We start from the raw sequence: 9192 nt of genomic DNA, 5'->3' as shown, positions 1-9192 counted from the left end.
GTACGATGGTCGGATAAGTGTGAGTGTGTAAAAACTGTGTTTGCCGGGTTGCGCATATGCGTACTGCCCAAGTGAATATGTTCTGCTCTAGATGGAAAAGGGTATCATGTTCAGCCCACTCTCGAATAGCGGATGAAGGAAAAATTAACAATGTTACAATTATATCCTAGAGCTTTCCCTAGTCTAGCAGTAGTTCTGAAGTGATCGTGGAGGTCGAGGCTGTTGCAAGAACAAAAAGTTCCGTGGTTTGTGTGCGTGGTGGGTACCACAACTGGAAAAGGTGACCTATTTCTAAAGATACACTACACTGTCAACGAAGAATGTGATACCATTATGCCGTCGCATATCTCGCATAGTGATTATTGGAATACGATAAAGGACAGTAGGGTGTATGCAGGGACATATTTATGGACAATCATTCGATATCGACGAATTGCAGGTCTATGTATCAGACTTTGTTTTCGCAGTCCTTGTACACTGTCATTTTTGTCGATTAGAAAACCTGTTTCTAGTGTAATGATATTAGAAGCGATTAGGGTGTATATGGAGGTAGATGGACAATCATTTTTACATCATCGTTACGCGTGGAAGTGGAAAAGAAACGAAAAATATCGATGATACTGCTGCGACATAGTATATACGGTGTAGTGATTTGCGGAATACTATCCAGGTGTAGACCCCTGTCTGGAGCAGCGTTGCAGTCCCGATAGGCTATAGCGATTTGTAGAGGACTGAGAATTCGCGAATTTTGGAGCTGAATGTGTATAAATGTAAATATTCAATCAAAAGTAGCCGAAGAGAACTGCTACTATTCTATTACATCGTTGATTACAGATCACTACAAGCGGAACCAAGCGTAAAAAATATCGGACGTAAGCATTTGCATTGCTGTAAATTTCTTCTAGTGTTTCACTGTGCAGTTTTTTCTAGTTGTGATAGCTCTCTACGTAGCCAGTTACGGATAGAGGCCTACACGGCCGTTTAACTATTGGAACAGTGCTGTCGAAACTTGATGGCATCTCGAAAGAATTATCAGGACTCTGACACTTGCCTGGAGGACATCTAAAACAACCTTAATGGAAGAAATCAATACATGCTATATAAGTCTGGAAGATTCATGACTACTGAGAATGTGGGTGGTAAGGTCTGCTCTGACAAAACGAGGCTGAGAGGTGATCCCTTCTTCTGAGTGTTGCTTCTTGGCACATACATCTCGCGAAGTGACTGGAATGAGGAAACTAACGGCTATACCTGAACTGATCGACGAACTGGTTGGGCAGCCACAAAAACGTTCACGGGAACGTGGGAATACGGCTATATAAATACCTTAGGAACGAAAGAAATAGGAAGTGCAGGGCATGATCATCGTCTTTCGGGCGTTTCCGAAACGGCTAAATTAGTAAACTGTTCGTATGCCTCCGTGGTCAAAGTATACCGTGCATGGCAAAATGGTACTATCCAGGTCGGCATTGAGGCACCTGTGGTGCACCACAGGCCATAGCAGTGTTGAGCAAGTGATCGCCCAGATGAACCAAGAGACTAGCAACAATATCTTCTCAGCGACTGTTCAGCGACTGTTCAGCGAATGTTGCTGCATATCGGCCACCGTAGCAGGTGCCTAGTTCATGCACCCAAGCTGACTTCTTTTCAGCGGCGACGAAGGTTGGAATTTTGCTCACCAGAACCGCAACTGGACGTCCACAAGTGGCGTCAGGTGGTCTTTCCAGATGAATCACTGCTTATGCTCCAGCAGATATATGGCCATTGGTATGTGCAGCCAAAATCCTTTGAAAGCATATACCCTGCAACAATCGTTGGAAGGGCATAGACCACAGTACATTCTTTGGGTGATGTCGTCACTCTCGAAGGCACAATAGATTCTTGGGGACCATGTCACCCCTATATACAGCTTTCTGTCTTCCCTCGGCACGATGGCCTCTACCTGCAGGTCACTGCAATGTGTCACAAAACTTGGAGTGCATGTAGGTGAATTGAATAGCAGCAGGATGAGTTCACCGTACTCCTCTGTCCACGAAACTGCCCAGATTTAAACCCAATAGAGAATCGATCGAGTTGCTCGCGCCATTGATCCTCAACCTAGAAACCTAGCTCACGTCACTTGAGGCGGCATGGCTCCACATCCCTGTGGCCAGCCTTCTGCTAGTCTCGCAACGGTCCGCGCTGCAAAAGCGTGGTTGTTCAGGTTTTTGACAGGTAGTAACATTAAGGAGACTGGAGAGTATCTCCAAACTATCCTGTTTGGGTTGGGTTCCTCACACTCCACACTGAAATCAGCGACTGCCTGACTCAGCACAGACTACCGAAAGCCCCGCTTAGCTCTGCGGAGGCGATAAGAGATATGTCCATCAAACACTTATGGTCGTTCTGCGCAGCGGCTGACGCTCTCTGCGATCCTAGGCACGGTTGCCTCGGGAACCCAGACTGCTATCTAATCTCCGGTGGCCAGTGACAAATGCTTAATTCATGACTTCACGTTAACGAGCGACGTGCCTGTCTGTAACAGACTGCTCAGATATCATATTTACGCTGCTCCATATACCACTTGCAGCAACTTCGGGCATCATATACGACACATATTCAAATAGTACTACTGTTCTGGCGACTCTTGGCCATTAGATTTGCAAAATGTATTTAGTTTTAGAACTGGACTACTGTGGTAAGAGTTATTTGTAGACTCCCACTTAGTGAAACTACGCTTTATAATCAATAAATTCATGACCAAATAACCGATGTTGTAACACAGTCTGACACTGAAAATTAAAAACAGGAATAGCTACCGTAACAAACACAATAAATTGCGCACCTAGTAATTGGCAGGTATAGTTTGGATGATTGAATATCAGATACTGTGAAAATCGCTCCTCAGATCCTTCCAGGACTACAGATTGCACAAGTGATCAACTTATAGAAGAATACGATGCAACGGGGTCTTGGCGCTTGGTTATTTCAAATAAAATTTATTAACTGCTGATTGAATAATAACGGAGCTCGAAAGAGTAAATTGGTGTGAAGTATTACGAAGTGTTGAAAACAACAGTAGCAGTCTCTGTGCAGGTTATTCTGCATAGACGTGAACATACTCGTGCCGTAGAAAAGTCTGCCATAGCTGCTCCACGTTCAGGAACCAGCTTCAAAACTTACCTTTGCGCCTGAAATGTATACATTCAGAGAACGGAATATTCATCACTATTAATGTGGGAGAATGTACGATCTGGGTTGTTTCACTAGCTGCACTATTTGTAACTACTGACTAGGCAAAGAGGAATGTTTGCAACAGGAGCGCCCAGGATGTTAGTTAGTTACTTTCATCTTCCATGGATCCTTTTGCACGATAAATCGTCATGATGTGGAACGAGTCATTTAACACTCATATTGCAAATTACTTTGTACATCTATTTGCACTCTAAGCATCACCATATAATTATTATTTTTTCCCAGAAATGAAAACAAAATACACAGACTGAGTTACCAATTCCTACCTACCACCTTTTATACATTACAAACATAGAAATTCTTCTACGGAATGGAAGGAGTTGTCAATGAGAAATTTTTCAATTAATTTTCAAATTTTATCTTGCTATCTATCTCATCAGTCTTTCACTCTTCTGGTCCTGGTTCCTTTTCAACCTTTTCATCATTTCGCTCCCTTTATTTTATCGTTACTACCTTGAGAATCTGAAAGAATCCATTCCAGTCAGTACCGTCAAAAGCTTCTCCAAATCAACTGTTACTCCGTATTGCGTCTCGTGTGGTTACATATCTACGGACCCGAAAACCGATCGACGTAGCACATTGGTTAGCACAAGCACACTGGACTCACATTCGGGAGGACGACGGTTCAAATCCCGTCTGGCAATCCTCATTTAGGTTTTTCGTGATTTGTCTAGTTTGCTTAACGCAAATGCCGCCATCTGGAAGGGAACGGCCTATTTATTTAGTCATTTTTACTTAATCCGAACTTTTGCTCCGTCTCCATGATCCCGTTGTGATAGTAAACACTAGCCTTCTTTCGGAACGAAATCTCGCCTTTGCCAAGGTCCACTTGTGTCAGTTTTCTCATTCTTGTGTAAATATTCGTACACAAATTTCGCAGCCATGGCTTATCAAACTGATAACTCGGTAACACTAACGTCTTCCTGTTTTGAAATTGAAATTATTATTTTCTTCTTGAAGTCAGGGGCAATTCTCCTACCTCGTGTACTGTGGCTAGATGTGCTGGATGTAATGTGGAGTAGTGCTTAGCGTCACGTATCGCGTATCTGCAGGCTGCCAGTTCAAAACTGATAACCACCAATTTTTTTTCTTATTTACAAAATACGTCATTTCTGGAAGTTCCTCAAATGTCCTTTGACTGTAAAGTTTACATGTTCTTGAATACACGGTTTGAATAAGTAACAGCATTCTGGACTATTCGATTTTTATACAAACAGATGCACTCTGTTCTGGCTGCACATTGGTATAAGTAATAAACGTTCTCTCAGTGCTATGTGTTGAACATGCAGACAGGCTACTGGAAATAGAGATTGACAAGGATCACCGGGAAAAAACTGTGTTCATAACTGAAGATGCTCTATATGAGTTTGAAGACATGACATTTGGTCTGCACAACACTCGAGCCACATTCCAATCTGTGATGGACAACATGAGGCGACTACTTAAGCGGACACACTATCTTTGCTATCTTTATCATACTGTCATTGTTTTGAAGTCATATAACGACCATATAAGCTACCCGGTAGCTTTGTTGAAGTGGGTCCAGACTGCACGCCTCTGCCTGAGTCTTGAAACTGAGAAAATAAGACCAGTCACAGATTTTCGACTCCTGGGTGTATTTACTTGCTTATACCACTGGTGATCTATAATGAGCTTCTGTGTCAAGGCACTTTCCTTGCAAAAATTGCTGTAGAAAAATATCAGATTTTCCTGGAACTAGGTGAAATAAACATATTTCCTTATCCTTAAGAAAGTGCTAAAATCTTCTCCAGTGCTATGTCTGTATGACAAGAATGCTGACACAGAACGTCACACTGATGCTGGTGGTTATGGGGTAGACGCAGTACCAGTGCACATTCAAGTAGGCGCCGAAATAGTGCATTACCATGTAACCGAAAAAGATTGCCTTGCAGTTGTTTGGGCCATCAACAGTTTCCATGGAAAATCGGATGGCAAGCCATTCCCCATTGTAATGGAACATCATTGTCTTTGTTGACACGCTAGCCTGAAGGATCCACTGGGTAGGCTGGTGAGCTGAACATTGAACACTGAAGCTTCAGGAATACGATATGACAGACGTGTGCACAAGCAGACACAAACACGAGGATGCTGTCTGTTTTTCAAGGAATAATTTAGCAGACCAGAACAGTGTGGACGAAATCTCAGTCTGCATTAGATGACACTATTATTGAACAGAGGGGAGAACCAATAACGCTGGAAACTGTATAGTGCTTGAAGGAAGAGGAACTGACTAAAGGAAGATTCCAGTTAATAATCGGTGTAATGTATAAGAGGAACTACAATCAAATAGGGCAGAAATGGTTGCTCATCATGCCAGCTCATCTATGGTCACCTATCTCTGAAGTATTTCCATGAAGCTCCAACATATGGTCACCTGAGATTCGTGAAGACTTTAGAAAGAAACAGAAGTAGTAACCTCTGGCCTAGTTTCCATGCATCTGTTAGACACTATGTGAGCCACTCTACGGAATGCTCATGACGGAGGTGCATGCCACAATTACCTCCAGGATATCTTGCACCAGAATCACCAACGAGCTGGAATCGACCATGTGGGGAACTTCGGGAAGTCGAAAAATGAGAAGCGATGGATAAAAGTCGGCAATGACTAACTGACCAACTATGATGTCAACAAAACTCTGCTGACGGAGGAAGCTCTGGAAATTCCGACGTTCCCTGTAGAAGAGATCATTTTGAAACAGGGAGCACTCCATGTAATGACCTTTGAATGTGAAAACGTTTGCATGTCGACACTAGTATGAGTGGCAATTTCACACTGCAATATAACCCACAGAATGACAGTTACCTACCGTTCATAGATGAGTGGCGTCATAGAGCACACTAATAAGAGGTTGATAGATGTGCTCTCGATGAACGGCAACGTCGAATAGAGATATTGGGATACAATAGTGACCTTTGTGCCACCCATATACAACTCAGCGCGACTGCCGCGCGACCAACACGATAAAGCTTACACTCTCTTCGTTTCAGCCGGATAGTCATGAGTATGCGAAACACCTCTTCACCAGGACTGAGGAAGAAGGCCAGCTGTCTCCCATAAGGACGATGGGCGCCCAGGAGAAATACCGTCAAGCCAAGCACCGGCCAGTAAGATACAGGCCAGAAGATTAGACTTGGTAAGGATTTGAAGCCTGGTACTGTCGGAAAAAGTAGTAAAGCGCTACTTTGGGCCACATAACCTTCGTCGATTGTCGGCCGTCACATATTAAGTCGAAGATAATCACCTTTGATCAAGAAGAAAAAAGTGCAGGGATCTTGTCCATGTCTTCCGTATGAAGCACTACCACAGTCCACATGGGAAGATCGATGTCTCTATGCACTATGGGACTTCGCATCGGAGGTCATCAGTCCCCTAGACTTAGAACTACTTAAATATAACTAATCTAAGGACATCACACACATCTATGCCGAGGCAGGATTCGAACCTGCGATCCTAGCAGCAGCGCGCTTCCGGACTGAAGCGCCTAGAAGCGCTCGGCTACAGCGGCCGGCGCAGATCGATGTTGGGAGGTTTAATGAGGGAGCTACCTTTGATGCTCATCATAGTGAAGAATAAGTATCAGTATTACCAGAAAGCGAAGATATGCCAGCACCACCATTCTGAGGATCATTGACACAATATAGTTCAATGTGTTGTAGTTGGCTCCAATGAGAACTTTCGAAACGGCGGGTCACTGTTTCGTCAGAAGAAGGAGGAATGCTGCGAGTTGTGGTGGCTGCAGGGTGGCATAAAAGTAAGCGACAGTTGCTGATGTGTTACAGGACATGAGTTCAAACCAGATCAGCAGCGATTATATTATATTTAGAATTTGTCATTCTTGCTAGTTCTTGAAAGTCCTTACCTTTGCAATTTTTATGGATTTTGGAAAAAAAATTGGATATTTGTGGTAAGCTTCTATGGTACCAAACTTCTGAGGTCATCGGTCCCTAGACTTACACATTATTTAATCTAACTAACTTACGCTAAGGACAACACACACATCCATGCCCGAGAGAGGACTCGAACCTCCGGGGATGCCGCAGGAACAGTGAGAAGGCACCATGTACCGCACGGCTACCCCGAGCGGCGATTTTGGAATATACGATATTTTTATAAACAGTTGCACTCTTCTTCCATGAGATCAGTCCTTTTCTGACTGTACGTTGCTGTCAGTAATGAACGTCCATTTAGTAGCAGATTTTGAACTTCATTGGCGGCGTTGCCTACAGATATGGACTTGATTGTGGATTGGACATGACAATTCAAAAAAAATGGCTCTGAGCACTATGGGACTTAACATCTATGGTCATCAGTCCCCTATAACTTAGAACTACTTAAAAACTAACCTAAGGACATCACACACGTCCATGCCCGAGGCAGGATTCGAACCTGCGACCGTAGCAGTCACGCGGTTCCGGACTGAGCGCCTAGAACCGCGAGACCACCGCGGCCGGCGGACATGACAATTTCTTGCCTGTTCAACATCTACGTATATGAAATAATGCATATATGCAAAACAGGATATCAAAACGTTGCGTACCTACACAGCGCGGCTGTTTAAATAACTTACTATACGCCGACGATCCAATGATTGTAGGAGATAAATAAGAGGTTCTTCGGAAAGTAATTTACTTGCCGCAAAAAATACAGTAAGAGCAAAATATGACATGGAGATCTCAACAGAAGAATGTAGGACTAGTGGCCTTGATGGAGAAAGAAAAAACCAAATTAGTGGTATTCAGAAGATTTTAGGGCTGTAATTATCTAAAATGTGAGGTAATATATGGCTCCAGCAAAGATATAAAAATTAATCTTACTAAAACTTAGTCTCTAAGATATAATTGTAGATTATAGATAAAAATAGAACGAACAGCTAGAAACTACGGAGGCTTATTAACTTCGCTTAAAGGCTGGAAACTATAAGTGCCAACGAAGAAGAGATAGAGGAAGGCCCACGAGAAAGATGGGTACTTTAATAGACAGAATAGAAGAAAAAGAAATTAAGTTTGCAAGTATCTGTTATAATATCACATAATTTGTCTGAATCCTTCCCGTGTACCGATCGAGGTGGTTCAGTGGTTAGCACACTGGACTCGCATTCGGGAGGACGACGGTTCAATCCCGCGTCCGGCCATCCTGATTTAGGTTTTCCGTGATTTCCCTAAATTTCTCCAGGCAAATGCCGCGATGGTTCCTTTGAAAGGGCACGTCCGACTTCCCTCCCAGTCCTTCCCTAATCCAATGAGACCGATGACCTAGCTGTTTGGTCTCCCCTCCAAACAACCCAACCCCCTTCCCGTGTATCACGTCTCTTCAACTCAAAGAACAGTCTTCCACGGTTTTTAAACGTAGTGTTTGCAATTATTAATTTGTTCTCTGTGCCAAATCCTAGCAGGAGGGGTCCTCTCATTCCGCTCTCCAGTGCACGTCATACTATTTTCCCCTTTCTTTCTTTTTCTACTACCCAATACTCGTGTACCTCAATGTAATAAATGCTGCTAATACGATTTTTGACAGGACACACTAACAATCAAAATTTTGTAGATGCCTATCACAGTGGACGTTCATGATTCCAGTAATTGGTTACAATAAACTTTCTGCTTTCCCTCTGCAGGTGTGCTGAAGTACAAATTATGAGGTAGTTTATTAGGGGCAGCGCTGTTCATATAGAGATTGATTAATATGTCAGTTGCGTTTTACTTTCGAGTACATCTGCATCATTCTGTCCTTCGAGTTGACAGAGAAAAGTTTGAAGGTCATTTTGGGGACAATACACGTAATTCGTGATATGTATCCATGATAGGGTATGATAGACTTTAATCTATTACTTGACAAGGAAAGTCTGTTGCAATTCTGCCATGGCGAATGAACATACCCAGTCTTGTAACGAAAGGAACCAGTCACATTAACAGTAGAAAAGCGTTTTGAAGGAAGTCTTT

The sequence above is a fragment of the Schistocerca gregaria genome, chromosome 3 (genome assembly GCF_023897955.1).
Source record: "Schistocerca gregaria isolate iqSchGreg1 chromosome 3, iqSchGreg1.2, whole genome shotgun sequence".
Taxonomy (NCBI): Eukaryota; Metazoa; Arthropoda; class Insecta; order Orthoptera; family Acrididae; genus Schistocerca; species Schistocerca gregaria.
This window is presented reverse-complemented; position numbering follows the sequence as displayed.